The 18,274-nt window shown below is 39.6% G+C and overlaps 1 non-coding gene across 1 annotated transcript; it reads right to left on the bottom strand.

Annotated features, from left to right (window-relative positions):
- Positions 1-17,737: 17,737 nt before the first annotated feature.
- TRNAQ-UUG (transfer RNA glutamine (anticodon UUG)) lies at positions 17,738-17,822 on the bottom strand. The gene has a single exon. It is a non-coding gene; the product is annotated as a tRNA-Gln (tRNA).
- Positions 17,823-18,274: the final 452 nt, after the last annotated feature.

Here is an 18,274-nt window from a genome sequence, read left to right as displayed (position 1 = left end):
TACTAGCCTCAAGGAGACAGGTACAAGACACTGTGATAAATGCTATGCTGGTAACGGATACAATGTTATAGGAGCACCTATAGTAAGCATTTTAAATCAGGGCTTTGGCACTGAGGAAGGCTTTCTAGAGGAAGTGATGTCTAATCCAAGACCTGAAGAATAAATAGTAATAAGTCAGGAAAAGTGTGTGTGTGTGTGTGTGTGTGTGTGTGTGTGTGTGTGTAAAGGTAGGTTGGGGAATTATGTGTGGTAGCAGTATACTGATAAAGAATATTCCAAGAGAGGAAACCACACATGTGAATGACCAGTGATGAATCCAGACCACAGGTGTTAAGGAGGGGAATTGTCTGGAAAGGAAGGAGAAGCTTGATCATATAGGAACTTCTAGCTCATATTCAGGCCCTGGATTTTATCTCAAGAATCAATGGGAGCCACTGAGGAGTTTCAAGGAAGTTGTTTCCTCTGCTTCTAATGCCCTCCCCACCCAACCCCCACCACTTCTCATCTAATCCACTCAACACCCTCTTTCTCTTTAGAGTCAGATTGAACTCTGTGGAATCTTCCCAGGGAGATATAGCTACTTCTTCTCCAACTTTATATATTTATATAAATATTTATATTTTATTTATAATATAAATATATGTAAATATTTATATATATATATATTTTTTTTTTCCCTGAACACATTTATTTTATATCTATTCACTTTCATCCCTTTCCTAAACTTAAGATCTAAAAATCTTAGGGTCAGGGCCTGGTCTTTTCATCTCACTGACTTCCAAAGTTCTTGGCTCTTAGCAGTTGCTCTGTAAATGTGGCAAGAAGAATCAGCAGAAGGAAAGGAGCCTTGGGAGGATCCAATCTAGAAGGAAGTGTAGCCACTGATGCCTCCTGATGGTCTGGGCCTTTACAACTGAGAACATTTGTTTTTGAGGAATCTCAGAATGATCTCATCCAGAGATGACACTTTGCCCAGAAACTTAGGCACAAGATCTTGCCACCACCCTTCCCTCTGAGTAACTCAGGCCAGCTAGGGCTTCACCTGTCTTTTCTAATTTTCTGAACCAATTGCCACCATTGGGAGTACCTGTCTAAGGCTCCCGCTTCAACCTAGACTGGCTCAGGTGGATAGGCAGCACCATGGCTTTGGAAGTAAACGGACCTGAAGTCATACCTTAGCTCTGCCATTTACTGACTTTGCATGGTGGGTGGAATTCTAAGGTGACCAGCTAGCTGTCTCTTTCACCCTGTTCAATCTTCCTGCCTCCCCCACCCCAAGTATGGGTGGCACCTGTGAATATGATAGGCTACACTCCTGTGGTTAGGTTACTAACCAGTTGACTTTGAGTTAACCAAATGGGAGATTATCCTGGAGGGGACTGACTGGCCTGGGAGCAAATGACCAACTTATAAATTAACTAATGGAGTCATATGGCAAGGGAGTATATGACCTCTACTGGCTGACATGAATTCTGCCAATAACCAGGGAGCTTGGATGAGGACTGCAAACCTCAGGTAAGAATCGCAACCCTGGCCGACACCTTGATTTTAGCTTGGGGAAAGCTGAGCAGAGGACCCAGCTAACGTCATACCTGGACTCCTGATCCCTAAGAGCTATGAGATGATACAATTGTGTTGCTTTAAGCTGCCAATATTGTGGTAATTTTTTATGCAGCAAGGACATGTCAATGGAATGCTAACATGCTGTGTGATTGTCTGACTTCAGACAGTTACCTACCTTCTCTGAACCTCATTTTCATCATCCATGAACTGAGTGTGATAATCTTCTCTGAACCTCATTTTCATCATCTGTGAACTGAGTGTGATAATCTTATCCCCTCATGAACTGTTGTTGAAATCAATTGAGGTAATATATCCAGAGTACCTAGTATCCTCAACATGGATTTATTACCCCCTCTGTGCAAATGTCTTTTTTGGAACATTCTGTCCTGGTTGCCCCTTCAAGAGTGGCCCAGGGATTCAAGCTTTAGTAGGATGCCAGGCAGCCCATCCTCAGGCCAGCGTTCTGATGAAAATTCCTATTGTAATGCATAACCATGAGGAGTCCAGAATGAAATTGCTTTGGGAGCCTTTGTGTGATTAACATTTTAGCTGTTTATGGAGTCTTGGCCCTATCATTTCCTGTTTTAAAAAATTAATGTGCTGGTTTATTATTAAAAACCAAGGGGGGGGGGTGGAGTTCAGTTGGTGCACAGAGAAATAGTTCTAGATGATCCAAATAAAAGTGTCTGAGTAGGGAGAATATTTGGAAGACCCCTTTTTTTTATTCAGATGGTCTTTTAATCCCAGCAATTATTTCTTTTGATGTCACTCCCCCTCTACCCCAGCTCCTTGGCTTCTGTCATCCCGCCCTTACATTTGAGTGGGATAAAAGACATTTGAGTCAAGAGCATCATGACTTTTTAATAATGCCAATGGTGTTGTGTATATAGTATTGTGCAACCCATTGCATCCAAGGGTATTTGAGTCAGAAGGGACTTTGCAGGCCACATAGCTTGCCTCTTTCATTTTATAGGTAAGAAAAAATGAGGTTTGGAGGTTTAATTGCCCAAGGAGACACAGCTAAGTAGTGACTCAGTTTTCTCTGAAGATCTCCTGACATGCTTTCCTCAAGTAATCTGAATCGATTACTTTTGTATGTTTCAAAGTTTAAAGCCTGACGTGGTGATCTAAGGACCACATCTCACTTCTTTTGGATATGATTCAGTGCAGACCTCATCGTGGGCCCCAATGATCTGTAAGACCACCACCATCTGAGCTCCCACAGGAAATAGAAGGCTTTCTTATAGCCAGATAGAAAGACCCAGTTCAATAAGAAGGGAAGATTTAGGTTGGATTTAAGGAACAGAAATAATTCAGTTGCCAGTACTAACTCTCAGGTGGGACTGAGAAATGTTCTTTGGGGATCATCAATGGGACTGGAGATTTATGTATCCATCAGAGGGATTTAGTCATTAGCTACCTGGCTGTACTCTTTGTCCTCTATTATCCCAATGTATTTCTGATGTTGTATTTATTTATTAGAACAGGCTGGGCTTCCTTTTTCCAAGAGGAAGAAAGAAACTCTGTTCTAGAGCCCAATCAAGCGAGATTGTAGTAAAGATTGATGAAGCATTTACTGTGTTTGCAGGAATATTAGCATAGTAGACCTGAGACCTCCATCCTTAAGAAGTCTTCTTTGCAACAGTGGCCTTGGCTGACATCCGGGAACTTGAATGGCGAATAGTTCCTTACACTGATCCGAAGTGGCCCCTAACTGATAAGAGTGACTCACTGTGCTTAAACTGTTTGTACAAATGGTATCATTCATGCTGAATCCCTGCTGTCCTTCTGGAATTCTGGAACATTGGTATGTGCCAGGCAATGGGTGCTTATGTGCCCATTCCCAATAAAAACTTAGGTCATGGTTTCCAGTGAGCTTCTACGGGAGGCAATATTTCACATGTGCTGCAGCAACCCATTGCTGAGGGAATTAAGTGTGTCCTGTGTGGCTGCCACAGGGTATGCCCCTTGGAAGCTTGCATTTGGTTTCCTTTGGATTTTGTTCTACGTGCCTTTACCTTTGTTGATTTTGCTTTACATCCTTTTCACTACAGTAAATCTTGGCTGTGAGTACCACTGTATACCAAGTCCTGTAATTCCTCCTAGCAAGTCACTGAGCCTGGGGCTGGTCGTGACACTTCTTCACTTCCTTAGGGAGAATATATTTATTTTACTTTATTTTATTTCATTTCATTTTTTTGGAGGCTTCCCTAACACCACTGAAGCAGCAGGCTCTATCTTTAAGGAGCTCAAGTTCAAGAATCAATATGAAGAAAGACAGTCCACTCTAAAATACTCAAATGTAACATTACATCTCTTTTATACCCATTGTTTCCTTCTGATTTGTCCATCTGCCCCTCTCCAGATCACATGTGTTTTTCTTTTTAATTTCTTACTTTGTGTTTTCCTTCCTGTTTTTTTCCCAGTGATTCCGTTTGTCTTATCTTCCATCTTGGGCTATGAATTTCATGATGCCAAAGACTCTATAAACAGCAGATTTAGCAGAAAACAAAAATATTAGTGTATACAGACTATTTTTATGCTCAGAAATTTTATTATTTTTCTTCTGATTAAAGGAAATCACTTAATATTTTTTATCCCCTAGTTTTCTAATTAATAAATGGGGGCAGTGTTACCTGTCTACCTCGCAAAGTTACAGAAGGGATCAAATGAGATGATTTTTAGGTAAGTATTTCAAAAATTTGAGCCTTGTAGTTGTTGAACCTTATTATTCTTCTGGAACAATCCCAGGTGGATTACATGAGAAATGCATGCTCTTGAGATGTGGGCATTCTGTCTCTTTCTTCATAAAATGACACACAAGAGCATATAAAGATTCTCAATGAGAAAGGACCATAGAAATAGTTAGCACTGAGTAAAAGAACATTAAAAAAAGGTTTTGATTACTGACTGCAAGTATTCAAAGGATAGCCATGAAGAAAAAACAAGACAACAATTCAGTATGACTTCACAAGATAGAATCAAGACATAAAAAAAAAAAAAAAAAAAAGGAAAGACCTGGCTGAGGTGTGGGGTAAGGATTAGCAGGAGAAACTGGTCGTTGGAACTGTTCAAGATCAGGCTGAACCACAACATCTTGCATGTTGCACAAGGAATTAAACACCAGATTTATGAATCAACTTCTTTTGTGAACCATCCCCACAATTTTTTTGCTGCAACGTTCTCTGTACTATTATTTGAATCTTTAAATAATTCATTCATGTTTTAGATAAATTTATTTTAAAACTATATTCTGCACATTTGATATTTGATATTTTGTAATATTCATTAAAACACAAAAGTAACTATAAAAAACATACATCTGTCAGTAAACCCGAAACTAGATGCCTTCCAAACTTGATACTTCCTGGAAATTGTTAAGCCAAATGGAAGACAAGAACAAATACAAAACTACAACCCTGGGGCCCTGACTTCTATTTCTATGAACCTTTTGTTCACTTGCCACCAAATAGTTTTTCTTAAAGAAAAAGAGGGTGCTTCATGTGTGGAGTGGAGAATACCACTCTGCCTCTCTTCATGGGAGATCATGAGGCACTCCTCCACTTCTGCATTTGCTCATTCCTCTCTCACAAACCACCAGGGCAATGGGTATAATCTGGGATGTATGGTGTCCTACCTTTTCCTCACTCTTGCTGCTCTGGTTTTGCACTTCTCACACAAAGCATTGGCACTTAATTCTTGACTCCTGCTCTATTATCTTGGGGTGCAGGCTAAGACACCCCCCCCCCGACCTTTGTCTCATATGCATACTCTGTCTGCAGAAGTTATAATCCTGCCCCATGACCATGGTTAATTAGGGCAGAGAAGGGCACCTGGCCCCAGATGGATCAGTTTTCTTCTTGGGGAATTTGGAATTTCAACCTAGAGACAATGTGTAGTTTTCTAGGGCTGTTTTTTTGTTTTGTTTTTGTTTTTAACAAAGTACCACAAACTGGGTGGCCAGTGGGGAGGAGCAGTGAATAGTTTGTTCCAGGGTCTGAGCAAAAAGCAGGAGGAAACTGCATATCCAATGAAGACTAAACAGTGACTAAAATAAAGGAAACTATATTGCAAGCATCTCAAATAGTATAGTCAGCAGAAGCGAATGCCTGAAGCAGCTAACTTTTATTACAGAGGCTGTAGACAGATGGAAAAATTTTATAATACCTGTTGATATCTTAAATATTCCTAGGTATGTTATATACATTACTTAATGGAGAAATGAGAGCCATGCTTAATAGAGGAGTGCCTGAAAACAGCTTGATCAGACAGCGGTGCCTGTTCAATTCTTTTTTTTTTTTTTTTCTTGAGACAGATAAAGAGAGGGAAGGAGAGAGACCAAGCAAGCATGCGCTAGGGAGGGAAGGAGAGAGAGAATCTTAAGCAGGTTCTGTGCCCAGCACAGAGCCCAGTGATGCCAGGGCTCAATCTCACAACCACGAGATTGTGACCAGAGCCAAGATCAAGAGTGATGATTAACCAACTGAGCCATCCAGGTGCCCCCAGAAGTGCCTCTTCAAACTGAGGACCAATTTAAGATCTTTGCAGGTCTTAGGTTCTCTTGTTTTTAGAGTCTCAAATCATGTAAAACATATGTTAATAAGAGAAGTGGTACATTTTAACTTATATGTAACAATCATAAGATTTAATTGTCATTGGATAGCTAACAAAATGTTGCATTCTGGAGGTGCCTGGTGGCTTAGTTGATTAAGTGTCAGGCTTTGGTTCAGGTTGTGATCTCATGGTTCGTGGGTTTGAGCCCCACATCAGGCTCTGCTTTGGATCTTCTCCCTCTCTGCCCCTCCCCCCACCTTCTCTCAAAAAGAAATAAACTTTTAAAAATGTTGCATTCTGTAGGTATAAAAATGGAATGTATTGATTCCTATTTTGCAATTTTCTTATTTTAGAGCCAATACATTTTGTTGCATTTTTGTGTGTCACAGGTGGGTTTTGCAAATTTTATAGGTTTAAGCGTTGTGTTTTTGGTCCCTAGTGAAAGAAATTGGGTGTGTTTGTATCGCAGTGTTTTAAAATTTTTTAGTCAATTTATAATTACATTTTTAACAACTGAAAAACATAATACATAGTACAGTATTTACACTTCTGCAGAATTTGCTTTCAAGAAGTGTCTGGAAGTAAGCCCATTTTTCCACAAGCATGAGAAGTAGTTCTGTATTTAAGAAGCTACTATTAATAGCCTCTGCAACAAAAAAATAAGTTCTCATTTTAAAGAACACTTCATTACAAAGTAAACTAGACAAACCACATTTCATAATTAGGTGACTTACATAAGCATCAATATATCTGATTCAAACTCAAAATGTGTTTAGAAGCACAGCATACAGTCAGCCTAGTTATGTAGTTTCTACATTTTTGACATAAAATGAAACAAAATGAACCACTTCCAGGAAACCGAACTAATAATAAGAAAATGATTAGGTATGGTTACAGATATTACATTTCCTGCTTAAAAATAAAAGGCAATTAAAACTGTTGCCATTTGCAGACATTTCTACTTTTCCCGAGTTAGGTTTCATCCGAAAGAGTGGGCTCGCTATTTCTCAGAAGGATGTGCTTCCCCAATTCAATACAATTGCATAAGATGATGTCTCAGCATTTGTTGGGGTTCCACGCTGGGTCTAGCATTTGTGAGTTTTCTCCCCGCTCAGACCTACTCTACCATTTCTGTTTCATTTAGCTCATGACTGGATACCATCCTGTTATTTTCCAACTGCTTTCTGTCTGACCCTTCAGAAGTGGTAAACTCTTTGAAGGATCATCTTTCAGCTTGTGTCTGAGTTAGGAACGGAACCCCACTTAGTGGAAGAATGGATGGTGTGTGGTTTTTTTGTACCAACGCATATTTACCTTGTCTTTACTGGCTCAGATGGACACCCTGTTCTTTCAAGACTGCTGGCCTGTATTCAAGTTGTCCAAATCAGTACTTCTTGATAATAACTTGAATTAATTATCCTTTGTTCTCAATCTGTCAATTAATCAGTCAATCTACAAGTAGGGCATGAGCTCCAATTACGTTCACAGTACTATTTTATTGAAGAGCAAACATACGTATATAATTCAGAAAAAAGGGACTGAGTTGAATAAATGCAAATTTAAAATCTAAAATTTTGGGACAGATACTAAAAACAATGATATCCTGTGTTGGTGGATTTAAGGTGATGTAAGGTGAGGTGTGTGCTTTTATAGGTAGCTGCATAGGGTAGCATCTTTATAAAAATTGCCAATATTTATCAAAAGCCTTGCAACTTTTCCCAAAAGGCAGCTTGGCACAGTGTTTAGGACCATTTACCTGCATTCAAAGCTCGGTTCCTCTGTGGTGCGACTGTGGGGAATTACTTAATCTTCCTCATCTGTAAAATAAGGGTAACAATAGTACCTGCCTGTTATAAAGCCAATATTACTAAAGTAAGGGCTGGTGTCCAGCAAACAGTTTGTGCTAAATAACCTTCTAAAATATCTCTGGACACAATATTTGCACTTGTAGAAACTGAGGAAATAATTAGAGATGAGAATAAGAATCTGAGTGTAAGTATGAACATTTAAATATATCTTAAATATCAAACTTAATAGAAATGGTCCAATTCATTAAGGCATGTCCACATTACAGAGTATTATACAACCATTAAAAAATTGGGTTTTCAAAGCACATGGAAATGGAAACGTTCTCAGATATAATGTTACGTTTTGAAAGCAGTATGTCAAATTACCGCCACATATTATGATCCTCATGTTGTTAGAAGGTGCGTAGGAAAAATTCTAGAAAGAAATGTCAAGATATTAATGGTGATTATCTCAGGGTATTGAAATTAGGAATATTTTTAAAAATAATTTTGTTCTTTTTTTAATTTTATTTATTTATTTTTGAGAGAGAGAGAGAGAACAGGGGAGGGGCAGAGAGAGAGAGACAGGGAGAGAGAATCCCAAGCAGGCTCAGTACTGTAAGCATGGACCCCCACACGGGGCTCGATCTCACAAACCTGGAGGTCAATACCTGAGTCAAAATCAAGAGTCAGGCACTTTATTGACTGAGCTACCCAGGCGTACCTTTTATATTTTGTTCTTTATCTTTTCCACCATTTCAAAATTTTCCACAAACATGGAGGAAAAAGTTAAAAAAAAAAAAAAAAAAAAGGTAACACAGGGAAAGGAAAAGACTTATATTACATAACTCCCCCCCCCACCACCACCACCAAGCTGCTGGATAAACATACAAAATTAGAATCTTGAATGTCTTCAAAGAATAGCAATTTTTAAAGCAAGATACAGTTTTAGATCTAATTAACTGGAGAGTGTCTTTTTAGTAAACAGCATTATGTATGTATACATTTATCCTCCTTTTAAAAAAAAACCTTAAAGTGGTGGCTCATGTCCTGGCAGAGAGTTGATGAAGCAAAAGCTGATGAGTTTTGGATAAATTCAACAATAACTCAAGTCAGTAGACCCATAGGAACCAAAGCCAACTTTCAAGGGGGAAGAAAAAACTACAGACTGATGATCTTGGGAGTTGGTAAAGTAATTTGCAAAGACTAAATGTTATTGCAAATCTGACAACTGAAAGTACCAGAACTCACTCCATCATCTACCAGCTAAGTGAGAGAGTCCTCTTACTGGCTTTGGGGTGAGGGGGGATCACGTATTCCATCCTATAAATTCTCTTTCCTGAAGGGGTGAATTATGAGCTCAAATCCCCAAGTTTCTTAATGAAAATGTACCTTCAAATGTTTTGAAAATTTTTCTATTCTCATTTCCTGGCTTGGAAGAAGAAGTATACTTTCATGGTGGTTGTCCAAGGGATATTTACTGCCTAGGCAGTCCTACTTGGACTTTCTTAAAATAATAAGGAAGAGGGGGGAGGGGAGTGCTCCAAACATCTGCAAACCTGTTCACTGAATCAAAGAAGCAGCTTGGTAGCAAGCACAATAATTATCAATTGAGATGACTGAGGTGTATTTCTTTCTCATTTTTATAGTAGCTGTGTGCCTGTAATCCAGGAACCCTGGAGAAAGTTACATAGGCAACTGTTAAGGTTAAGGATATATCCTTTAAATAGGAATTAGGCATAAGATACATGCTCAGCCACTTTTAAAAAGAACGTGGTAATTGTAATTCATTTGAAAGGAAGCATTCTTAATTTATAACCTTTAAAAGAAACTGTCTTTATTATACTGCAGAGTATTCTAAGTGTGTATCATGGCTAATATTTTATGCATACGTTTTTTCAGTTGAAGGCATTTGCCATAATTCAGCTTTAACAAACTCTGTTCTCAGCTGTAACTCAGAGCATGACATATATCTGTTGTCCAGCTATAAATCTATGGTTGTTATTATACTTTTATGAATCTGATTCATGCAGAAAGCATTATCCCTGCAAGTTTAATTAAGGAGTTAGGAATTTCCCCATTTGAATTCCTAGCATTCTGTACACTTTATTGCATCTTCCCCCGTGAGCCCTAAATGAGATATTTGGATTACAGATCCTTAGAAGAATAAAATCCATAAGCTCTAAATCAGGGATGGGTAAGTGGATTTGATCCAGCTTTAGAACTGACTTTGATGGTTCAAATTGCACAGAGTCTCTTAAGGATTGGATCAATCATTAATATCTAACTTTTTAAAGCTGTAATTTTTGTTACTTGTTGGTATCAGGATATTAAGATGCGGTCTTGGTCTCTTGTTGTTTGGTTTCTTATTTCTGGGAAGCCCTCCAGTCTCTTATTTGGGTTGTGCTAAAGCCAGGATTCTGTGACTCAAGATTAATAAGGCAAAATCAGGTATGAAACAGAAGGAAATCTATGTATGACCTATTACATTAGACACTGTTACTTTTAATATAATGAGGTTGTGAATATTTGTGCATATGTGCAGTTGATTTTACAGAAATACATAGAAACTATACGTGTCTAATTTCCATTATATCTTTAGATAGGCTGCATATTTAGACATCTTGAATTCCCACCTCAGTTGCAATTTTTCATTCTGATGCTACAAATACAAGAGAATGATAGTAACTATACCAGCTCTTAGTTAAATACCAGCCCTAATCTAAGGGCTTTACCCATTAAATGCTCATAACTAGCCAGTGAAGTCGTTATTATGATGATCCCTACTTTACAGATGAGAAAACTGAGGCAATGAGAGGTTAAGTAACTTGCCTAAGGTCAAAAAGCCAGTAAATGGAAGAGCTGTAAATATGAGCCCAGGCACGTCTAGCTCTGGAACTCACAGTCTTAAGCATTCTGCTATGCTGCCTGAGCTAATACAGCTCTGTCAGCACACATTTATTGAGCATTTTAAACCAGTGCCACTCTATCCTATCAGAGAAGAGAAAATGTTGAAGACTATATCCTTGACCCCAAGAAGCTTGCAGTCAGGTGAGGAGACAAGAAGTACACTCAGCGAAAATTACGGAGGAGTATATGTCATGTTAATAACATTTATTGGATGATTACTCTGTGTCAGCTGCCATGCTAATAACTAAATCCGTGTAACCACAGAAGGCACTATTTTTATCTCAGTTTTATGAGAGAGGAAACTGGAGGTAAGTAATTGAAGTCACACAGCTAGTAAGTAGCAGAGTTAAGCTTTGAGCGTAGGCAGTCTGAGTCCAGAGAATTTGCTCTTAGCCCTTATTTCCCACTGGATGTGAAAATGTCTTCAAATGTATGCAGCATATAGCAGAAAAGTGCAATCAGAGCTTAGTGAGGGTAGGAAGGGTGGAGAGTCCAGTTAACCAATTACTTAGCTAGTTAATTTATTCAGTATTATTGGTTATCTTCATTGTGTTGAGCCATACTGACATAGTTTTGGCTCTCTGATCTCAGTATGCTCTCTTTTGTGTCCAGATTTCTGCACATTTCCTGCCAAGAATATCCTTCATCCTCCGCCTCCCCTAGCACCAACCTACCCGCCAACCTTATCATCTCTCCTGCCTCTGTTGTTGCCCCCCACCACCATTGGGTGGCTAATTACGGGTCACCCTTGAGGTTTCAGCTTGAATCCCAAAACTCCTTTCTGCCCCTTCAAGATTTCAGGGTGCCTAGTCCCTTATAATCCCACCCCATTATAGCACCTACCACACTGTGGTGTGATTGCAGCTTTTGTTGTCCATCCATCCACATCATGCCTGCTCTACCCCACCTCTTCCGACCAACACTCTCTCACCCACCCCAGTGATAGTCTTGGAGCTTCTTGAATGCCAGAACTGAGTGTTACTTCCTCTATTGAACCGCAAGCTCCCACTACAATGCCTGACACATAATAAATGCTTTATAAATATTTTTTTGATGACTCACGGAGTTCTATGTGCCAGACACTGTGCCCATAAAACACTTGTCATGTGATAGCACTGAGTGAACATTTGTTTCCATGATCTCATTGAATTCCTAGAATAATCCTCTCAGATATGATTATTTCCATTTTACAGATAAGGGTACTGAGGCTTAAGAACATTAAATAACATTCTCAAGGTCACATGTTAGCAAATGGGGAGTGGGAAGTAGACATCAGGTCTGTCGGATCCTAACCTGTGCTGCAGATGAACCAGCAGTGGCAATGCAGGTTCTAGAAGGCATGATGTAGTTCTAATAAGGCAAACAGATGAGGCAAAGGAGTCAGAAATCATCTGTGTTTGTGGTTGGTGGGGAGGACAGCAGGTTTTTCACAGGGATGTGATGCACAGGCTGGATTGTGACCAGCCTCTTTCTTCAGGGAGGAATGAGGAGTCTTCTATAACCAGAGGACAAGGTGCCGGAAAACTAGTCAAGCATACTTGGATTGGAGTGTCATGAGTAGAGCCAACCTACAACCTCCCTGCAAGGGAGGAACTGGCAGGACTGGAGCAGTGACAAAGGATGTGCCCACCTTATTTCTAAGAGGTTGAGCTTCCTAGGGAAGAGTGGCCTTATCAAACCCTTGGAGGATTGTTAAGTTAGTGTGAAGGCAGGCAGCAAATCAGTTGGCAAAGAGAAGGAAATGATCCCCGCTCCATACTTTATGAGAAACAGGAGTCCAAGCCTTTTCTTTTGTTAGCAGCTCTTCCAATCTCCTGCCATACGCAGTTGAGCAGAGACCTGAAAGACTGGAAGAGTAAGCACAACATCCTTTAGATACTCCTCTTTCTTCTCAATCTCTTCCTGTGATGCCTGCCATTTTACCTATTGTTCATATAAAAATGTTATTGTTATTTATATGCTAGATGCTGTGTTATATGCTTTCCCTTATATGCATATTTTATTTGGGCCTTCCATGATGAAGGGTGTTATGTCCACTTTCTAGATAAGACAGTGGAAGATCAGAGATGCTAAGTGACTGGTCCAGTTCCATGGGGTGTAAGTGTCACCTAAGAATTAACCCTTGTGGATCTGACCTCAAAGTCTGTGATCTTAACCACTATCACAGAGAATAAAATAATAACTACTAAATAGTGCCTCCTCTGAGCCAAGCACTTTACATACATAATGCATAAAAATATAATAATATATTTGCTCTAATCATTTACTCCATTCTGAAAAAGTAAGATTTGTCTAAAATTCACTTCTGTCTTCTCTGCAGTAATTTCTTCCCTCTATTTTCCACTACCTTATTTTCTAATTGCACATTCAGAAGGGATGTGGTATCTTAAGGATTTTCTAAGTTATTAGAAATTCTATTCTATTCTCATTTACACACTCACATCCATCTATCAGAACAACTTCACAAAAGAGCTTTAGAAATAAATGTTTGGTGCCCATGCACTTTCAGGCCCCTTTTAATGAGAAATAGGCGATTATGCCATTACGTGGTACATCCTATTCCTGGAAGCCATCTTAAGCTGTTCAGGATAATGTATCTCTAACATTGCATCAGACTCTTTGTTCCATAGATGCTATTTTTTAGAGTTTTATGAACAGCAAATGGCTCCTGAGGAGAACATTGTCATTGCTCAATCTGGATTTTCCAGCAGTTTAGGGGTAAGGATGATAAAGTGCCCATAGGGCAGTGCCAATTTGAAAAGGATGATTAACTCCAGATTTTCCATCCTTGGGACGTTGTGAAAGCCTGGATCACGGTCTGATGTGTTCCAGATGATGTGCAAGGATGTACAAACATGCAGGCTTCCATTATGAGGGAGAGTAGGGACAAAAGAGTACATTCTTCATTCATTTAATCAACCAACGAATACATAGTGAGTGCCCGCTCTGTATCAGGAACTGTTTGATGCTGAGAATGCGGAGTCCCTACCCTCAGGCCATTTACATCCTCCGAGAGAGGACAGGCAGTACATAAATAAGTAAATTACATACTACCAGGACAAATGAAGCAGGATTAGGCAACAAGGAGCGATATGGGTGTGACATGCTATTATGTACATGCTTTTATGTAGAAAAGAAAAGGCATCCTTCAGGTTATACTAGCGGAGACCTACAGGAAGTGATGGAACAAGACTTGCAGATATCAGGGAAGAGTGTTCCAGACAACCATGGCAAAGTCCCGGGGATGAGAGTGTGTTTGGTGTAGCAGCACGGATGCCCTTGTGGCTGAAAAAGAGTGGGTAAGGGGGAGAGTGAGAGGGGGCATCAGCAGGAAAATGGAGGTGAGGGACGGAGGAAGGTTGAGGTGTAGACCAGCTAGCTTCATATAAGCCTTGGTGAAGAGTCCGGATTTTATGCTGTACGGATTGAACAGCCACTGCAAGGGCTTGTGCAGAGGAGTGACACGATCCGACTTACCTTTTTGAAGGCTTCCTCTGCCTGCTCTGTGTAGAATACATGCAGGAGCAAAAGTGGAAGCAGGGAAGCCGTAGGTTGGAAGCTGTGTTAGTCCAGGCAAGACATGGTGCTGCTTGCAGCAGAATTGTCATGGTAGAGATGGTAAGTAGGGATCAGATTCTGGGTATTTAAAAGGAAGAGCTTATAGGATTTGCTAATAGGTTGAGTGTGAGAGAAATCGAGATTTGTACCTGCATACCTGGAAGAATGGAGGTGGTATTTAGTAAGACAGGAAAGATTTCAGGACTAACGTTATCTCCATTTTGGACGTGTTTGTTGTGAGATGCTTGATCAACATCCATGTAGGGTAACAGAGGAGGCAGTTAGGTAGTGAGCCGGGAGGTCAGGGACAGGTTTGGGCTCAAGGTTGAAATTTTTTTTTTAACGTTTATTCATGTTTTGATAGAGAAAGACAGAGCGTGAGTGGGGGAGGGACAGAGAGAGAGGGAGACAGAATCTGACGCAGGCTCCAGGCTCTGAACTGACAGCGCAGAGCCCCACACAGGGCTCGAACTCCCGGACCGTGAGATCATGACCTGAGCTTAAGTCAGACACTCAACTGACTGAGCCACCCAGGCGCCCCTGGCTCAAGGTTTAAATGTAGAAGTCATGAGCTTGTAATTAATCCATGAGACAAGATGAAATCATCTAGGCAAGAGTTGCCAGGAAAGTCAGTTCTCAACTGGGCTCTTCAAGGGATTCAGTTATGTTATCATTTTGGTGTAAAAATTCCCCATGTCAGTTGCTTTCAGCCCTTCGGAGAGCACAGTGCTTCCCTGCTTTTCCCAAAATAATTTAGTTTAAAATGAGTTAGTTCAAGCTAACTCCAAATTTTGTTTCTAATGTTCTTAGAGACTTAATAGACAGCAGCAAAGCAGATGGTATGCTTTATACATCAACAGAACAATTTTGAGCAGTTTTCTTGTTCTACCTGTTACAAAGTAAATCACTGTGGCCCAACCATACTGTAGTGCATGCAAAATAACCATTTCTCCCAAATATCCACCAGTGTCACAAGTGTGTTTCTGGATTCTTCTTGGTGGTAGTGGAAGCTACCAAGATCCCAAAGCAATTTTGCCTTATGGTCTATGACTTCATCCTAAATATGTTTAGTAAAGCAGAGGCATGAAAGGAGAGCTGTGGATACTCCAGCTAGGGGTATCCACTAGTATCCTGTACTGGGAAGGCAAGTGAGGGAATGCAGATTAAACCACACTTCTGAAAGTGAATGGTGGCTACATGCCTATTTACCTCTTGTACCACCCAAAGCAAAGATATTGCAGTGATTGTGAAAGGGAACGGTTGAACTATTTTATACAAGCCCCATAAATGGGATCTAGTATGGCACAGATGAGATTTAGAGTGTTTGATTCAATGGAATAGGGAGATACAGATACATTTACCCAAAAAAAGAGTTTTGTGTGTTTGCACATGCATACATGTACATGCTCATGACTGTATTACTTTTTAAACATGTGGGAGCCTCAATTTTTTTCAAGCACAAGGGCAGTGTTGGGTCCCAGCGTCAGAAAGACTGGCTTCCTGACCTGGTTTTCAAGCAGATGGCTAGGTGCAGAAGAACAAGGCAGGAATCATTGATCAGGACAGAAATGAAAGATGGGAGTCTTGGTGAAAAGGCTGCATATCAGACTAGACAAAGGACCAATGGCAGGCCAGAGTTAAGTTGACTTAAAGTTTGAGATAACTTAAATGCTTTTTAATGGTTTCTGAAGAAGGATCATATTGGTCATAGGGCCTGGAGAATAAAGCTGAGTCTGCAGGAGGGGACCAATTGTCTCTGAGTATGGGTGGGAGGAAGGATACGGACTCAGAGAATGAAGCAAGTGCTCGCAGAAGGAATTGGTGTCACTACCTTTTTTTTTTTCCTCAACAGTAGCTGCTTTTAGCTGTTTGCTCACCTGTGTGTATGGTTCTATCCCTACAGGAAGAGAATCATATTTTTCTTAATGGCACACTAGTTTCCTTGGCATGATTCCAAAATTGCAGTCTCCTAAAACAACAAATTGAGTTACACACTGAGGAAGGCTGGTAGACACTAGAGACTTTATTTGGGAGCTGAGTTATCCAATGCAGTGGTTTCCAGAAGGTTCAAATAATCTTGCAATTATGGTGCCTGAATCCCTTTGGAGGGCCTTCTGTGATATCTTTAACTGTCAGTCACAACATTTAAATGAAGACAGCTGTAATTTGAAAATAGAGTACTTAGATGGTAGGTACACAGCAAATATTATGGATTTTTTTCTGTAAGTTCTCTTGCTTAATATTAGCAGGGAGCAGCAGATAAATCATACTTTTTTTCTCTGAACTTGCACCATGTGGCTATTGCTTTAATTTTGACTACAATGCTAATAGCTTGGTAAAATACTTAATTTTACCAGAATTAAATCTTGGTACCTTTTTACCCCCATGATTATAGTACAGTTGTTGCTATTATAATCCTAAATAATTATCAACAATGATTTAATTTTAAACTAAAATATTATGAAATTTAAAATACCCCTCAGTGTACAATTATATTGTGAAAGATATTAAGACAGTGCTCTCTATCAGTAAAGTGTGTCCAGAATGCTGATTTTATTTATTTGTATGAGCTTTCAGATGAAAGAATACATAGGCTATTTCACTGAGAAATTAAAGAACAAATTTAGATAATTATAATTTACTTTCTTTTTTTTAATGTTTATTTTTTAGAGGGAGAGAGAGAAAGAGAAAGAGCATGAGGTGGGGAGGGTCAGAGACAGACAGAATCCCTCTAGGTTCTGAGCTGTCAGCACAGAGCCCAACTCGGGGCTCGAACTCATGGACCACGAGATCATGACCTGAGCCAAAGTCAGATGCTTAACCTACTGAGCCACCGAGGTGCCCTTAATTTAGGTTCTTAAACTTTTTCTTTTACATAATACCCAGATAACTAAGGTCAAAAGGAGGCTTTGATGAAGGATTATCTAAGTGTCTCAGTTTTTAATTTTATTCTGTGAATGTACACATGTAGTCAAAACATCTAATATTTTATGGAAATTTATTAATTCTCAATTAAAAATGACCCTTTTTTATTTTTATTTTCTTTTTTTAAACAATTTTTTAAGTTATTTATTTGTTTTGAAAGAGAAAGAGAGCACAAGTGGGGAGGAGAAGAGAGAGAGAGAGATAGAGAGAATCCCAAGCAAGCTCCACACTGTCAGCATGGATCCTGATGCGGGGCTTGAACTCACAACCCATGAGATCATGACCTGAGCCAAAGTCAAGAGCCTTAACAAACTGAGCCACCCAGGTGCCCCTAAAAATGCCACTTCTTAAAAAATGTATATTTATTTTTGAGAGAGAGAGAGAACACAAGGCGGGGAGGGGGCAGAGAATCAGAAACAGGCTCTGCACTGACAGCACAGAGCCCAATATGGGACTTGAACCCATGAACCACAAGATCATGACCTGAGCCAAAGTCAGACGCTCAACCAACTGAGCCACCCAGGCACCCCAACAGGACCTTTGAAGAAAACCAATATATTAACATAAGCAAAAAGAAGAAAATAAAAATCATCTATGACCTTGCATTCTAGGGATAGCAACTGTAAGCATGTAGGTATCTAATAGTTGATAGATTTCAGATTGAAATATCAAAAAAGACCACTCCCAAAAAGTCTCCATACACACACACACACACACACACACACACACACACACACAGAGAGAGAGAGAGAGAGAGAGAGAGAGAGAGAGAGGAATATGACAATACTTGTACAGATTTTTAATAGAGAATGATTTAATTACAAAAATCTGTGTGTCTTCCAGTGCCTGCACCTTGAGTTAAAAGTTTCATTTTAGATTCTGATTTCTGGTATTTTAAATAATTCATTTAAATTCCTTGGCTTTTTAATATTTCCCAATTGGCTGTAATTAATCTCAGAAAACTCTAGGCTCTAGGA

Source organism: Panthera uncia, chromosome F2, assembly GCF_023721935.1.
Source record: "Panthera uncia isolate 11264 chromosome F2, Puncia_PCG_1.0, whole genome shotgun sequence".
NCBI lineage: Eukaryota > Metazoa > Chordata > Mammalia > Carnivora > Felidae > Panthera > Panthera uncia.
The sequence above is the reverse complement of the archived record's forward strand: the minus strand, read 5'-3'. Positions and strand labels throughout refer to the sequence as shown.